We start from the raw sequence: 18,065 nt of genomic DNA on the forward strand, positions 1-18,065 counted from the left end.
GGTTGTTGGGAGTAGGATTATAGAGGTAAAATGCCATTTCCATCACATCAGTACCGGCTGTTTGCTGTTGGTGCTAACATATCACTGTTGATGTTAGCCTTGAACACCTGGTAAGATAGGATTTTTCAGGGGTTTCCATGACAAAGTGTCCCTCTTTGTCCACTTTTCCACTCTGTATTCTTAGAAAGGGAAGTCACGGCCAGGTGCAGTGGCTCACGCCTGTAACCCCAGCACTTTGGGAGGCCGAGGTGGGCGGATCATGAGGTCAGGAGATCGAGACCATCCTGGCCAACACAGTGAAACCCCATCTCTACTAAAAATACAAAAAAGTAGCCGGGCATGCTGGCAGGTGCCTATAGTCCCAGCTACAGCTTGGGTGACAGAGCAAGACTCCGTCTCAAAAAAAAAAAAAAAAAGAAAGGGAAGTAGGGAAGTCACTACGTAGCCATTGCCACACTTAAGAAGTAGGGAGTCCTGTTCCAACTTTCTGATGGCAGAATATCTACAATAATTATTAGGAATTATTTTGCATGAGAGAGATGTCTATTATGCTTGTTAATTGTTAATATTTATTTGTTAATTCATTCAGCTCTTTATACAATATGGACTCATAAATATTTATTTTATATTTTGGGTTATGATCCAATAGTATGTGCTTTATTTACATTGCTCATTAAAGTTATTCCATCTCTGGCCATTGGGAGCCCTTTCAGTTCCCTCCTGTGTTCTTCTGACATACTCATCTCATTGTGGGTTTGTTGTTCTTTTGTTTGATTTTAAACTTTCTGACCTTCTGGCACTACAATGATGCTAGGGCTTATCTTGTAAATTACCTGGACCAGTCCTGGACTCAGACATTTCTTCAGTAAGTCCTGGTTCCTTCTACTGGAAGATAGTATTAGAAACCAAGATCTAGGTCCTAGGTATGCATGCTGCTATTGGTGAGTCGTTGCTTCTAGGCCCTCTCAGTTGACACAGCACAGAAATACATGTGTGTACACTATCCCATGTATGTATGTATGTCTGTAAATGTAATATTTAATATATAAACATGTGTTTACCAAAACTGTATTAATAACATTAAGTTGTGTGCGAGTTCATACGGAGGCCTCCACCTCAACTCATAAGGATCATTGTAGCTGCTTCCTCTTCACTATCTATAACTTTCAACTCCCGAAATGAACACCTGGGTGGTAGCAGCTACCATTGATATACTTAACTGCTCAATTTAAGTTTACATGCATAGCGGTTTCCCCAGCGGGAATCAACTTGATCAGCCAGACTGCAGGACTTAGGGGCAGTCCCTTACAGACAACTGTCATTTCAAGAATTACTCAGATCAGCACCTCTTTCCTCCATCCCCTTCAGGGAGGTGGTTTTATGCATTTTTAATATAGTTAAGTTAGACTTTTTAGTGACATATATTCCATGCTGGGCTCTCCGGACCTCCTGATTTATTTTAAACTTGCATACAGTAAGGTTTACTCTTTGAGCTGTAATTTTCTGTGGATTTTGACAAAGACATGGTGTCATGTACTTATCATTACAGTTCCGGAAAGTTTCACTGCCCTGAAAATCCCCATGCACTTTGTCTACTCTTTTCTTCTCTACCTCTGCCCTCTTTCTGACCACGTTTTATCTTTTTACAATCTCTATAGTTTTGCCTTTTCCAGGATGTCATAGAAATGGAATGGTACAGTATGCAGTCTTTTCAGACTGGCATCTCTCACTTGGCAAGAGGCACTGAAGATTCACCCAAGTCTGTGTAAGGCTCCGTGACTCATTCCTTTTTATTTTTGAGAAGTATTCCACAGTGAACCACAGTCCGTGTATCCATTCAAGTACTGAAGGATGTATTAGTTAATTTCTGTTTTGGGAAATTATGAATAAAGCTGCCATACATACTTGCTTGCAGGGTTTGGTCTAAACATACTTTTCAAATCAGTTGTGTAAATACTTAGGGGCATGACTACCGGGTCATATGGAAGACTATGGTTAGTTTTGTAAGAAACTGCTCAAATGTCTTCCAGTGTCTGCGACATTTTGTATTCACCAACAATGAGCAAGAGTTCTGCTGGCTCTGCTTTCCTGCCAGGTATTGCTATTTTGGCGGGTTTAAGAATAACCATAAATATGTGGTGAGTTTTGCCACTAGTTTAATTTTTATTTCCGCAATGACATGTAATATTGAGCATCTTCGTCTTTTCGTGTGGTACTTTTACCCTTGCTGAGGTATTCATTCAAATTTGTCCATTTCTTTTTCTTTTTTTCTTTCTTTCTTTCTTTTTTTCTTTTCTTTTTTTTTTTTTTTTTTGACAGAGTCTTGCTCTGTCGCCCAGGCTGGAGTTCTGTGGCGTGATCTTGGCTCACTCCACCCTCCACCTCCATGGTTCAAGCAATTCCCCTGCCTCAGCCTCCTGAGTAGCCAAGATTACAGGAGGATGCCACCACTCCTGGCTAATTTCTTTCTTTCTTTCTTTCTTTTTTTTTTTGTATTTTTAGTGGAGATGGGGCTTCACCATATTGACCGGACGGGTCTCGAACTTTTGACCTCAGGCAATCTGCCCGCCTCGGCCTCACAGAATGCTGGGATTACAGGCATGAGCCACCACGCCCGGTCCCATTTCTTAATTGAGGCATTTGTTTTCTCATTGTTGAGTTTTAAAAGTTCTGTATTTATTAGAGTCAAGTCATTTTATCACACACGTGTTTTGCAAATACTTTCTTGGGCTTCCATTTTTATTCTGTTAAATTCCTTTTACAGAGCAGACATTTTTTATTTTAATAATGCCTAACCTAAGAATCTTTTTTTGCATGTGAATGGATCATGCTTTTGGAGATGTATTTAGAAACTTAGAGTGCATTTCTAGTAAGTTAGAAATGTATTATATTAAACTGAAGGTCAGGTAGATTTTCTGCATTTTCTTTTAGAAGTTTTGTACCTTTGTATTTTACATTTATGTTGATGCATCATTTTGAGTTAATTTTTAAAAAATTTTTTATTTCCATAGGTTATTGGAGAACAGGTGGTATTTGATTACATAAGTTTTTTAGCGGTGATTTGTGAAACTTTGGTGCACCCATCATCCAAGCAGTATACACTTCACCCAATTTGTAGTCTTTTATCCCTCACTTCCTTCCCATCCTTTTCCCCGAGTCCTCAAAGTCCATTGTGTCATTCTTATGCCCTTGTATCCCATTTTGAGTTAATTTTTGTGAAAAGTGTACAGTCTGTGTCTAGGTTTATTTTTTTGGAAATAGGTGTGCAACACTTCTGATACAATTTGTTTAAAAAACCTGTTCCTTCTCCATTGAATTACCTTTAGACCAATATAAAAAAATAAATGAGTATGTTCGGATCTATTACTTGGCTTCATATTCTGTTCATTGATCAATGTGTTTATTCCAGTTTTGAAACCACGCTTTCTTGATTACTATAAACTTTATAGCAAGTCTTGAAATTGGATGATGTGAATCTTCTAACTTCATTCTTCTTCATTAGAGGACAATTCTAGATCTTTTGCGTTTCTTCATACTTTTGAATCAGGCTGGTGATATCTAAAAAATAGCTTGCTGGGTTTTGAACATGAAATATTTCTTCATTTATTTAAATCTCATTTGATTTCTTTCATCAATGTTGTAGTTTTCCACATGCAGATACTTACATATTTTGTTAGATTTGTTCTAACAAAAGAGTTCCTTCTTTTGGTGCTATAGTAAATTGTATTCTTTTTTATATTTTACATTCCAATTGTTTACTCCTAGTATACAATAATTATATATGTTAATATTGTTCCCTGTGACTGTGATATACTCATTTGTTACTTATATATATATATATTTTTTGAAATCTACACAGTCATTCGTGTGACAGTTTTATGTCTTCCTTTCCCATTTGTATATTTTCAATTACCCTCTTTTGTCTTTTTGTGCTAGTTAGCATTTCGGGCACAATGTCAAGTGGAATTGTATGGGAGTACATCCTTGTCGTTTCTAATCTTAAGGGAAAATCATTAAGTGTCTCACCATTAGGTATGATATTAGCTGTAGGTTTTTGGTAGATGTCTTTTTATCAAGTTGAAAAGGTTCCCCTCTATTCCTAGTTTGCTGAGAATTTTTATTTTGAATGGTTTTGAGGTTCGTCAGATGCTTTTTCTGCATCTATTGATATGAGCATATGATTTTTCTTCTTAGTTTGTTGTCATGATGGATGACATTGATTGATTTTTGAATGCTGAGTCATTCTTTTGTATCCTTTACTTCAGGTATGAAGTGATCCCACTTGGTTGTAGAGTATTTTAAAAAATACATTGTTGGCTTTGACTCACTAATATTCTGTTGAGCTATAATTATAAGACATGTTGGAGTCTAGTTTATTATTTTGTAATGTTTTTAATCTGGCTTTGGTGTTAAGGTAATTCTGGCCTCATCAAATGTACTGGGAAGTATTCCTTCTGCTTCCATTTTCTGCAGTGAAGTTTATAAAGTTTAACCAAATTCTCCTTGTTTTAATGCCTAAGCATCACCCACTACTGTGCCTCACATGTCCCAGTGTGAAGTCTCTCTGAATCAATTTCTTTCTGTATTGGGGAGGTATGGTTACTAGTCTCAGATTAATGGTTGCAAATATACAGTTTGATAAAATAAATAAGACTGATAGATTAGTAGGGTGACTATAGTCTACAATAATTATCGTATATTTCAAAATATCTAAAAAAGAATAATTTCAATATTTCTAGCATAAAGAAAAGACAAATATTCAAGGTGATAGACATCCTAGTTGCACTGGTTTTATCTTTATTGATTACATGAATGCATTAAATTATCACGTGTGTCCTGAAAGTGTGTACATCTATTATACATCAGTTAGAAAACATTTAAAAACTCAGATGCCTGATCACTATTTATTCCAGCTGTCAATTGGCCCTCCTGGTTTTGAACCCCGTCAGTTCACTGCGCTTGCAAAACTCAGAACCTCTCGTTTTTTATCTTTCCCCATTCTTTAGTGAAAAATCCTCTTGAGATTCAGCTTCCTTTGTTCTGCTAAGTCAGTTTCCGCCATCCCCGTCCAAATATTTGTTAATGTCTCTCATCCACTGCAGCCTCTCCTTTCAGTCACCTGTGTGTGAATTTATACTTCTTCTCTATCATTTCAGCAGGATTTGCGGAAGGAGTAGACATAGGTGAGCATGTGTCTAATCTACTACATTTACCCAGAGTTCCTATAATTTATTTGCTTAGAAATGTTATGAAGCTTTTACAAAATCATATGACATCCATAATGCATTATTTAATAGAGCAGAACCTTGCATTTTATGAGTTTATCGTTCATGCAAAAGTAATAGAAACCTGAAGGAGAATTGCAAGGCTTGAGGCTGAAAAACATCTAATTTATGGAATTTGAGAATTGTAGCATCCCTGGGGTAGAGTTGGGTGTTTCTCTTTGTGGCAGATCTTCTCCTTACTCTGGAATAAAATGATCTGGTGAGTATAGATTCACACATATGGTGAAGTTTCAGTATAAACTCATGCAGGATTCAGGTTGGAGCCTAGTCATTATTCTTGGTACAATGGATTAACCCAAATACAGTTTCTTCATTTGGAGCTACTGTACATTTATTTAGAAATGGAAATTGGATATATAAACAAGGCAGTATCTTTGTACAATAGAGCATTTTACCCCTAATTTTAGATTTGAATTATTCAATGAAGAAACATGAGGCATAGGCTTTCAGGAATGTGGAGGCCATGCTACTTGTAGAAGCATGATCTCCACTCAATACTCTGAAGAAAACTCTATGGAAGGACGTGGCTTGACTACCACGTCCAACTAATGATTCGCTCTTCTTTAGAAGGTTATTTAAGAGCAGATAAATATGACTTTGGAGAAAATGGACTATTTCATTTGTGTTTTTTGGTGACCAAACCATTTTTTGAGTTTCTGCTTTCTTCTTAAGTAAATAGCTATGTTTATTGTCAATTAATGTGGAACAGGAAAGAAGGCAGGACCCAGATGTCTGCCATTGTTTTGAGAAAGGATATTGATAGGTTTTCCCAAGCCATCTCCGCCAACCCTCCTTGACACCCTTTGTCCTGGGATCTGGCTCAGCAGGCACACTTATGGGGGGTGGCACATATTCTCAGAGGCTGGGAAGTTTATGGGGAAGAAGGGGAATGAACCCCACATCCAGAGACAGAATTACCTGAAACTTTAACATTCAGGGACTCTTGTTTGATAAATCCCTCCAAAATCTTGGGAGAGGCTTCCTCCGTGGCAATATGTTTCCTAAGTCATGTTTTATAAATGGCTGCTTTTTATAGAAATTTATTTAATGAAGAAGAATCAGATTTTCTTCTGATTCAAAGCCCCAGGAATGGATGAATCACATGCCCATTTCCGACTGTATCTGCTCTCCTTTCTTCGCTGGAACTTTCTCAGCCAAAAGCATCGTTTGGAAGAAGCAAAAACAATCTTATCTAAATGGATGTGTGCAGAGAGGACTTTGTATTTACAAAGAATTTGTTTTATTTCCTGCTTCCTGTAGATGGAGCTAAATCCTTAAGCATATGTTTACATGTCCTGGAATTCCCAGGAAGGAGATCTTTGAAAGACAGTAATAATGTCTGCTGCTGAAGGCTTTTAATTCTTTTGACAATAAGTGGTGCTACGATGTGCACAATTCGGTGCTAAAGAAGGAAAGTTATTTGCAGGCAGAATCCTGTACCTGCCTCCTAGTCTCTGCAGAGAACAGAGTTTGTCCTTGAATAGAAATGGCCAGCAGTGTTACTGTTGCTGTGTTTTGTATTTTGTCTAAGGTCATATTCAACTTCTTTTTTTTCTCATAAAAAATTAAACTGTTAAACTGCCCATTATCCATTGTCCTTTTACACGGGTGTTTCCTGGTCTTGTCTGTTGCTCAGTGTGCTTGAATGACCATGTATGACAAATAGTAATGAGCTCATAGTATTTTCCTTAGTCAGTTAATAAACAGTGCATATCTTTGGAAGAAGAGACACACTTTATTACTTCCCCATATGGTTTCAAAGGGATGTGAGAACACAATGAGTCAGGCCAACAGGAAACTTAAAAAAAGAAACAGAAAAAAAAAAAGATTTTAAAGAATCTTATTGTGTTTCTCCCAAGTTGCTCATAGCAACTTGTTTATTTGATTCTAGAAATAGGCAAAGAAATTTTATACCTTAATAAGAAAAGAAAAAGATAAATAATATTTCAGGGAGTTGAAATATCAATATTTATATGGAAAACAATTGTATTAAGTGAGTCCACATATGTCTTACGTGCTTTTTAGTGTATCCAAGACAGCATTAAACACATGTTACTTCTTAAAAAAAATAAATGACCCCTAAAAAGTTTTTTAAGAGATTTTTCTACTTTTTTCCAATTAGCTTCCATTTTTGTAACTAGTACAGTAATTCACAGGCAAAGTAAAAACAAACCAGCAGGGCGCGGTGGCTCAAGCCTGTAATCCCAGCACTTTGGGAGGCCAAGGCGGGTGGAGCACGAGGTCAGGAGATCAAGACCATCCTGGCTAGCACAGTGAAACCCTGTCTCTACTAAAAATACAAAAAAAATTAACTGGGCATGGTGGTGGGCGCCTGTAGTCCCAGCTACTAGGGAGGCCGAGGCAGGAGAATGGCGTGAACCCGGGAGGCAGAGCTTGCAGTGAGCTGAGATCCGGCCACTGCACTCCAGCCTGGGCGACAGAGCGAGACTCCATCTCAAAAAAAAAAAAAAAAGGTAAAACAAACTGATTATAACATAAAATATTACTTTGAGCTATTTTGAGTATTTTTAAACTTCATAATTATTTGAAACCAGGAAGCAAGAAATGCTGGAATCAAAGTTAATTTCAGGCTCCAAATTAAGCTGCGTATTAAAACCTCTCTCATCTTATGTACATTTTAATTCTTTAAAGTTATGAAATTTTCAAAAATCAAATATATATTTTATTTGGATTATACATAAATTTGCAGATTGAGTTAATTTTATTCATATATGAGCTTTAAATTTATATCCCTAATAATTCTCAGAAACATCAGAGTACTCAGTTTTGTAGGCTGGTTAGCATTTTGATATATCATTTACTATTAGTTTTTAGAGGTTAGAGCATCAATGAAAAGAAATATTGGTACTATAGAGGCAAGTTCTGAAATCTGTGGTTTCCGAGTCAACATTCAGGATTGTTCTTTTAAAAAACAATATAATTAACATTGCTCAAAGTTACATTTACTATACTACAAAGAGTCTCTTGTTTTGATTTATTAGGAAGACATTAACAGCATATTCTTTTTTATGCAGTTTTCTTAAGACTCCATTAAAACAAATGGCTTTCCGGTCTGTGCCCCCTTCCAGGTCAGCTAACAATTTTATATTGATTTGCAAAAGAGATTCCATTATAAAAACCTTTTGTAATTATCTAAATTCCATGTGTTTAGGAAGCTTTTGAACCATCCAGGAATAGGCTAATTTCCGTAATGGTGAGAAAGAATTGTATAGTGGATACAATAAATGCTTGTCTACTTACTTAGGCTTGTGTATGAATCTGTAAGTGTATGATTTGCTAATTTTGTTAAAAAAATAGTAAAAATTCCAATCTTCATTTGTATTGTTTCCTATATAAAAAAGCAAAGCATTAGCAATTATAGTTATATTTCTTAGTAATGTACTGTCAATCAGCTATCTTGAAAATGGAACTGGGAAACCAGAACTTAATATTCAATGTGATAAGGAAATTTGAATTCATTTTATATACCATAAAGCTTATAAAAGTTATTAATAAGTAACCATAAGAATGGATTAAAAAATACTTAAAGCATACCAATTGACAGATTTGTAAATATCGTTGAAAAAGTTGGAGATATCTTGGCCGAGATATCTACAGCACCTTTACCCTTTAAAATTTTCATATCAATATGCCTTCTTATGAGGTATGTGTTTGCTGTGTTGACCATGTTCAAATTAGTTATTTCAAATTCCCCTTTGTTTAGGACTCTTGAAAGCACACAGGACTAACTGAGTTAGGACAATGGACTTCCAGTGCTCCCTTGGCTGTTGCCTTATTTAATAAGGCCTGGCTTGTGCAGTCACTAGTTGGATTGGATTATGTTCTTCCTGACATTTCCATTCACTCTGTTGCCCAGCCCTAATATGTTAAGCAAGATGAGCTATCCTGGGGCCAGCATGATTTTCCTTTAAAAGCATCCTCATCAGATTTAAATATTTACTGCTTTCCCCCACATCAAAGTCAATTAAATAATTTCCCATACAATTTTTGAAAGCCAAAAAGCAATCTAGAAAGGAACACATCCAAACCCAGTGACTCCACTGTAGAAAGAGAAATGAAAATGTGGGTTTCACTGGAGTGTTCTGGCACGGAAATACTGTCTCTTGTTAACTTTTGGAATCCTGGAATGTGGCCCTAGGAAGGAAAACCCTTGAACATTAACGGGCCTCTTAATGAATTTCTCTATTTCTCTATGATCTTTCCTTTAGTTCCATAGCTCCCATCTAAGTAGAGGGTGAGGTCAGAGGGAATATGGAAAGACATAAAGCAAATTATGCTGTTGGCTATCCATATCATACAACCTTGTTCATGCTGATTACGGATTGCAGGCATAGGCAAAAACGAGTTTGCATTTCCTGAGCATATCTGACCTCACCTTTGTTGTGAATAAATCACAGACTGTCCTGGATTCCAGAAGAGTTCCAGCCAGTGATGCTGGCATTCCAGGAGAATCTTCTGATTCTTTTGGCAAAACTCGGTTCAGAACATATTGCCAGTTCTTCAGGGACTCAACTAAATGTGGATTCCATTCACAATCACTTTTGCTTTGCATGTCGTGTACACTTATGACCAACATGTTTATCAGCAGTTCCAGAGGGCAGCTGCGAGGTTGCTTCCAAATATTACAGTCTGATTCCATAATGTGTGTAGAATTTGGAATCCATTATTCTCATATTTAAAGACAGGTTTCAGATTTCAGCACTGAAAGATGTCTTCTCAGTTCTTTCATTGCTTTCAGGGTGCTCAGCTCACATGGCCCGAGATAGGAATTGTGCAGCCTCCACAGCCACCTAAACTATAGACTTTCTAGAGGACTCTATGAAAGCCTGTTTCATGTGCAGCATGATGGAAGAATACAGTTAACTTTTTCAATACTAGAACCATAAAAAGTCACTGAAACTATATTACCTTTTTGTTTATCCTAAAAGAGACAAATATTCACCCAATCTGGAAACACAGAACATCTTCAAATGCACCTCTACGTTGTTGAAAAAGGCATGATTTGGAGAACTTTAAAAGTGTTGAATAATGAAGAATTCTTTTATTTATTCCTTTGATAATTCTACTAAAAGTGCATTTTTTTTAACAAGAAGACAGTTTCTTTGTTCTTTGTTCATTAACAGTGCTTTATTCATCATAACTTTGAATCAAATTATCCCTTTCACAAAACTGCTCACGTTGTTTCCTGTTCCTTGGCACGATAAAGCCATGCATATGTATGATGCGTCACCAAGTGTCATTTTAGGAAAGACCCTGTTAGTGTGCCTATGGAGAGAAACAGAGTTAGAGTATTGTAGCCATGGAAGCCACTTTACTTTGCAGACTTAGCTTCCTGGAGGGAATCTGGCGATGGGAAAGGAATTCCATTTTGCATACTACATTGTTAGCGTGCAAATGCTCCACTTATTTATATCATTCAATTCAATCTGGACATCTTATTTTAAAAATGTGTATCTCAGTCCCTCTTTGAAGAAACATATGACAAAAAATATATGAATTAGAGCTCACAATTTTACATTATTTGTAGATCATAATAATGATCTTGGCATTTGTATTTACCTTACATGGAGATGGGAAAACATTTTGGAAGGTTTTTTGGAGAATAGGAGAGGGGAATGAAATATATCATTAAAACAGGAAGACATTGCTGTCACCTAATCAGACAGCCTCAGGACTACCAGCAGATGGTGCAATAACCTATTTAATCCTTGGCATTATCAGAAAATAACCAAGAATGGCATTTTCTTTCTTTGCTAATTAATTCTGAATGCACCTAAAAAATAATGACTTTAATGATAATAACATTTAAAATGATAACCATAGAATCTATAATAATTTTTAAATAATAATTATACATAATATCTGTCTTTTTGAACTAAAAGACACTTTAGAACTCTCTGGTCCAAGCCTTCTGTTTAATAGCTGAGGAAACTCAAGTTCGTAAGTTTAAACTTCAACCACCAGCTAAGGAGGGTCATGATGAGAGTCCTGGTCATATGACTGAGCCCATCACTCATTGATTCAACAACATTATCCCTCAGCAAATACCATTTCTAGCCCAATAAGCAAAATTTGGTGGGGTGGGGGGTAGCATTTGATCATCCAAGTTAAGATTTTTCAGCAGATGTTTATCTGGGGAGACTATTCTATTGTAAGAACATTCATAGTTTTAGAAAAGAGGCATTTTCTGGGAGAACATGCTCTCCTGTCCTCTCTGTTTCCAGCTGCAAACTAACGTGTCATTTTGCCAAATGCTTCCTGTCTAGATTCTGGCTATTTCTGAGAGAGAAAGAGAGAGAGAGAATTTTTTTTTTTTTTACACATTTTCTTTGTACTAGGAAAATATTTCTTACACAGTCAACAATAGCTTATTAATGGGAATGATTTAAGGAGCCCAAGCTTCTATTCTGTTGCCAGAATGCCAACGGGAATGTATGCTACTATTCAAAAAATAGGTGTTGACGATAGCCTGCACTATTGCACGGTGGTGAAAGAAGAGCGCTGAATGTTTCAGTTCATAAAAAATGCTTGATGCATCAAAAAGAATCACCTCACCTGATTATTGAAAAGTACAGAGAATGAATATGACAGCCATGCACGCTCAAAAATTTCTTCATTTTTGGTAATTAACATTATTTCTTCTTGATGATGTTGCCAAATGACTTGAACACAGTTTTAAGAACCATGCATGATCATTTATGCTGAAAACAAAAGAAATTAGAAGCTTTCGTTGCACAGGTAAGAAAAGAAAATTTCTGAAAACCAAAACTTCCTACCAGATCTATCCATATTTGTTTTATTAATGGGTAATTCTTTCTATTAGCTGATGAAAAGATAATGTTAGTTTAACAGTGAAATAACTTTTAATGTATTATAATCGGTGAATACATGGTAAGCAAAAGTACAATCAAATGTCTGATTGAAAAAAATAAATTATTTTATGGAATTAAAAATATTATTTTATTAAATAAAATATGGTTTTCTTTTGAAAGTGTCTGGAAATCAAATTGCCAAGATCAATGCAACCACTTAACTGAGTTTCATTTTGACAAAAGGCAATCTGTGGCAATATTGCTTTAGAAGTAAGATGAAATGCATAAATTCAGAAAAAACATTTTGCCGATTGCCTGACTCAAATAACTGGTTATTATTATTGTTATTACCATTAGAAGACAAAAACAATGGCCTCCCAATTTTCAGCATATGCTACTCTTAAGCAGAAGGACCTTTAACGAAAGCTAAGCATCCAGGCCTTGGTTTACTCATCAAAGCCAATGACCACATCAGATGTTCCCTGGGAGCCTCCTGACATTTAGCATTTGGTGATTTTATCATCTTACTCCAAATAAAGGAAGCAGCAAAACCTCTCTGATTGTATTTTGAGGTCTCTGCATAAATAACTGTAAAGCATATTTGACCACGTTATGAGAAAATTTGGTAAAATAAATTTTATTTGGAATGCCTACTTGAACTGGAAATTAACAATTAGAGGACATGACTTCCCTGACGTTTACCTCATTAGAAAATGTCTTGTACAAAACACCGGCAAAAATCTTCTCTTGAAAACAATCCTTTATTATTTAAAAGGTGGAATTTATGCCCCCCAAATTTATCCTTCTAACCAAATTTAACCCATTTTGCATAGCTCATGTTTTCTTTTGGCCAATGTTTAAACTAGCTTTTATTTTTTTAATGATTAGAAGCTTGAACATGTAAAAAAAAATACGTATTGATAACTTTTATAGTATGAACCAGGAAAATATTTAAAACCTTTTAAACCTAGTAATAATTATTTCAAAATGTTGCCTACTAATGATGACTTACTAATTATCGCTTTGTCGTCTTAGCATCTACCTACATTTGCTGAAGAGTTGACAAATTTTCAAATCTACATCTTAGGCCTCAGTTTCTCCATTTGAAATGTGAGGAATTGGGCTGAATGAGATCTAGGTTGTCCTGCCATTCCGAGTGTGTTCCCTCAAGACAGTGACTGTGTTAAGGACTGCAGGGCCCAGTCAGTCAATGGGGTATGTCCCTTAAGCCTTATCCAAAACATTCTGGGTGTGATGTGTTTCAAAATTCAGAGTTTTTACATTTCTTTTGGATTTTAGAATGCTAATACATTACAAAACAGTATATTATATCATCCCCCCAGCAAGGTATGGGGCAGCTCCATGTAATTAAACTCATTATGGATTCTGTGGCTGCTGGTATGAAATTGAGAGTAGTGGTAATCCGGGACTCTAAATAGCTTGTCATTAGCTCAGGTCAGTTACTGTGGCTAAACACGTTATGGACAATCTTTTCTCTTTGTTTTTCTTTTTGTTTTTACTGCATTTAAGATTTCAGAATGGTGGACAAAGATTGTGAATCTGTACAGCTATAAAGCTTACTAATTAAAATAAAGACTACACACACAAAGAGAGCAAACCTTGTGATGACTGCACAGTAATGAGGATTCAGATACAACGTGGTCGCTACCTGACTCCCACCTCCACGAAAACCCATTCTCAAATGGAGAGACAGGTTCATATCCAGAAGAGGGCGTGGGCTTTAGGGTAGAGATATGGCTTTCTCAGTCAGTTTTTACTTTGTTGGTTCCAGTATGATTTTCATTATCTTTACTTTTGTGTTTTTTACGGCAATGCAAACATACAAACTAGTGGGAAACAATGCTGACTTCTATTAACTTGCAATAACCCACATTTTAAGCAATGCAATGATTCAGACCTCAGTGTCAAGGGGTTTTATTATGGAACCACTAGTAACTCATAGACTCTTCCTATGATGTGAAATAAATGAAGACCAACCAAATAAAGGCAAAGGCTATGTATTCTGAGTTCGCCTAGAGCAGAGGAGTCAGCTACTGTCATTTGTGTTTGGCAGAGACTGAAAGGCAGGTAAGAGGCTGTGAAGCTTTATAGTGGAAAAAAGGGAAGGCTCAGTGTGCCCTGACTGGAGGCTGTTGACCTGGGGAGCTGTAGGCAGGCTACCTAGAATCGGGGCATCCTATGGGATTGGCTAGGAGAGCATACTTGGTTTTCTCTGTTTGTTTCTTAGTTGGGAGTGAGGGCGAAATTTAGGGAAGCTGTCAGTTGTTAATCAAGGGGTGGCCATTTTGGGCAGATTGCTCAAAAGTAGAGTTTCTGGGTGAGAGTACTATTTTCTTTTTTAGAGACAGGGTCTCTCTCATCACCCACCCTGGAGTGCAGTGAATGATCATAGCTCACTGCAGTCTGGAACTCCTGGACTCAAGTGATCCTCCTGCCTCAACCTCCCACAGTTCTGGGATTATAGGAGTGGGCCACTGCACCCGGCCCAGAGTACTATTTTCATATATGGTCTAGTTGTCAGCCTTTTGCTTAGTAACCCTCTCAGTGTAAGGCAGCTCTAGTGGGTAGTTACAGAGTTTCTAAAAAGGAGAGACTCACAGGGGTTAATTTATGAATGGAGACTCTCAGGAAATTGTTATGACCCTGCATTTGCATAGAAAACTCCATAGTTTTTCTTGGGTTATTTGTTTACATGAAGCAGCTTCCGAGCAGGACCCATTAGACACAAGAGGCTGCAGGAGGCTCCGCTGCATCTTGCAGTCCACAGCTGCAGAGAGTATTTGTGTAAAATTCATCTCATTCTCATCAAGGAGCTGACATTAACTTTCTAATTGTGATCATATAGCAAAAAGACTTTAAGAACAGTCACGAATTTCAAATCTTAAATAAAATGTTCTCTTTTCATGCAAAGCTCCCTCCTAATGAAGTATGCTACCAAATAATTTGCTTTGCAGTTCCCAGGGAAGTTATTGAGAAAATGATGAATAGAAAGAAGAGGCAAAGAATAGAAAGATTGGAAAGAGAGATGGGCCAAAGAGCTTCTGAGTAACTTGAACAAAATCAAATACTAGGAAAATTAATGATTAGTCAAACTAATTGATTTATAAAATGAATGGTCCACTCAGAATAAAAATAATGATATTAAACGGCAGAATAACTGCATTTGAGGTTATTGAAAGGAAAGAAAATCTCCTCAGTGACTGGAGTTAATGGCCTGCTCCTGCCCTGCTATCAACTTCCTTCATTCAGAATATATATATTTTCTCTCTCTCTTCCTCCCATGGAATATTAATATCCATATGACTATTGAATTTGCCCACAAATCACAATAAAGCAAAATTATTATTTGAATATTACTCCCATATTTTGAATACTCCCCGAAGTGCCTTTTGAGTGATTAGAGTGATTTTTCCTTTAGTGCATGAAGATACTGAGTTTAAAATGAAGGCTGTATACACAGCCCCTAAATTCATAATATCGTTTTACATTTTTATGAAGATGTTCATCTGAAGCTTTCAAAGCCCATTGCTGATTTAAGGTCATTCACATTCAGCCATGAAGCTGCTCTGAAGACACAGGAACTGCGTAGCTTTCTATTGGAAATGTCAAGGGCTGTGAAAAGTCTAAGATTTTTATCCTACTTGCAACCAACAAGCTATGCAGCCACAATTTTATGGATGGTGTCAAAAGCCATGACACTCCTGGGTAAGAAACGAAAGACTTTACCACTTGTGGTGTAGCAGCCAGCTGGAGCATCTTGTCTTTTGAGTTAGTGCCAGTTGTTCCCTAAGTCCCACAGGTAAGGATGTGAGTTTTCCCAGATGGAGGCATGGAAGCACATATGCATGGGGTGGTGATGCAGGAGAGGGGCGCTGAACTTAGAGAACCCAGAGCTTTAATAATGGGTGGGAAGTGTATCATTCATCTGCTCTAGAAAAAGTCATGGAGGGAGTCTCCTTCATAAAAGGACCTTTCATAGTGTTTGCTATTCAGATACCCTTGGAAAGATGAGCTGAGACACAGGGTGGCCAGTGCCTCTGCTCACAAGGTGTACCCGAATCCAGAGGCCCGTGAAAAATTATCTTCCAAAACAATGATGAATTTTCCCACGAGCATACCTCTCCACTGGCCACTATGATTAATCCGGTCAATTATTCCCCCTCGACCATGAAGTTTAGGCTGCTAACAACAGCATGAGGGCAACCTGCAGTGGTGACCTAAGCTATGACACCCCACCCCAAGTCTGGGATGCAGCCAACTGAGCAAACTGCACGAACTGGGAGGCAGCTGACCACTGCTCACGTCTCTCCTTCGCGTATGTGTTTTCTTACTGTTCTTGCACTGTAAAGGCAGAGGTTGCATCATGGCCCTTGCAGCCTGCAAAGCCCAAAATAATTACTGGCTGACTCTTCTCGGTGAACATTTGCTAACCCTGTCACAAACCATCAGGTGCCACCGCAGATTGCCCTGTGGCTCTCTCATTAGGTTTCTGAGTGGACGTTTCCACATGGTCTGAGGCATTCATCCAAGAAGAGTAGGATGTATTAGTGACTGTGCAGATTCTACCTTGGCCCACCAAGAGGACATCCAGGGTAGTCCTGTCATCTGTAACAACACTGGCCAGTGAGTTGAGGCTGTGTCACTGATCACTTCGGCCAAAGACAGGACATTTCTTAGCACCTGTTCTGATTGGCTGACTTCCATGGTCAGGATGAGGGTTCTCAGGATGCGTGTAAATACCAAGTCTCTCTGGAAAGCTTCCCTGAGTTACCAAGGGATCCTCAAGTCTGAGAGAGCTCCACCATCATCCAAGGGCCACATGGAGTTTCTTGCACTGCTTCAAGGTCTCCTGCGATAACTCCTAAGATGGAAGTCGCTGTGTTTTGGGGAGGTAGACTGCAGCATGCAGTTTTGACAAGATGGCCCAGGTCATTGTTCAGGTCTGATTTTTCAAATTCAAAAAACTGCAACCTCAGGCATAAATGATTAAGGATGGAGCCCAAGTCTCTGGGTCCCCAAGGGGGACTGAAGCAGATACTCACCCATCTGAATGTACTGGAGAACAGGAAGGAGAGACTCAAGCTTGCCTGGTTCTATTGGATACAGACTCTCTCATCTCCACCCCATCAGGTCCTATGGAAGCCCAAATTCAGCTGAAGAAGTTAAGGGAGTGCTCAGTGGGGAAGGGTGGGAGGGCAGTTGGGGCATTTTGGGGTCCTGTTGTTGTTGCTTCTGCATCTGATACAGCAGGAATTGAAATGTTGCACGCTTGTCCTTCCCATTTCCAAGTGCTGCCTTCCCATCAGTAAGAGCCGCGGTTAGAGAGGGACCAACAGGAGGATAACTCCCACATGCTTAGCGTTCCAATAATGGAACATTAGGCATAAATTGATAAGGTGCTTTAAATGCAATTAATCTTCTGCCAGGATTCATTAAATAAGTAGAGAATGACTTTAAATATTTACCCATCTCCTAACAAAAATGTACAACTGGGGACAGATGTTTTGCACTTTTATGTCTCTACGGACTGTGTAAGAGTCACATCTTACACAGTGGATCATCATCTTCTTCTTAGACTGGTTGCTGATGACAGTTCATTGATCCAATATGGTAAAGTCATGTCCTGGTCTGTGTGCTTTGGGGTCCACAACTCTAACAGCCTGTTCTAAGGTTCTCGACCACGTCACTGTCTAGCTAAACCATTCTGCATTTCAGTAGGTAAACCAGCAAGAGGGCTTAAGAACCATGTTGCCCTGTCCACCTCTCTATTTCTGATTCTTTTCTGGCCTGCGATCCAATGTTAAACTGTTTTTGTTTAAACTATCCTCACTTTAAACTGTTTTCCTCTTTTTCTTCTCCTTTTTCCTGATCTCCTTTATGTTTTTCATTTCTCCTCCATCTGAATATACCAAACCATCCTTTTGCT

The 18,065-nt window shown here is 37.8% G+C and overlaps 1 long non-coding RNA gene across 1 annotated transcript in view; it reads right to left on the reverse strand.

Moving 5' to 3' along the window:
* Positions 1–10,426: 10,426 nt before the first annotated feature.
* LOC139356133 (uncharacterized) overlaps positions 10,427–18,065 on the reverse strand; it is an 18,819-nt gene continuing 11,180 nt past the window's right edge. Inside the window, exons 2-3 of the long non-coding RNA XR_011607530.1 lie at positions 11,862–12,007; positions 10,427–10,571 (exon numbers count right to left, since the gene is read on the reverse strand). This is a non-coding gene — a long non-coding RNA (uncharacterized lncRNA). The remainder of the gene's footprint in view (positions 10,572–11,861; positions 12,008–18,065) is intronic.

The sequence above is a fragment of the Macaca nemestrina genome, chromosome 9 (assembly GCF_043159975.1).
Source record: "Macaca nemestrina isolate mMacNem1 chromosome 9, mMacNem.hap1, whole genome shotgun sequence".
NCBI lineage: Eukaryota > Metazoa > Chordata > Mammalia > Primates > Cercopithecidae > Macaca > Macaca nemestrina.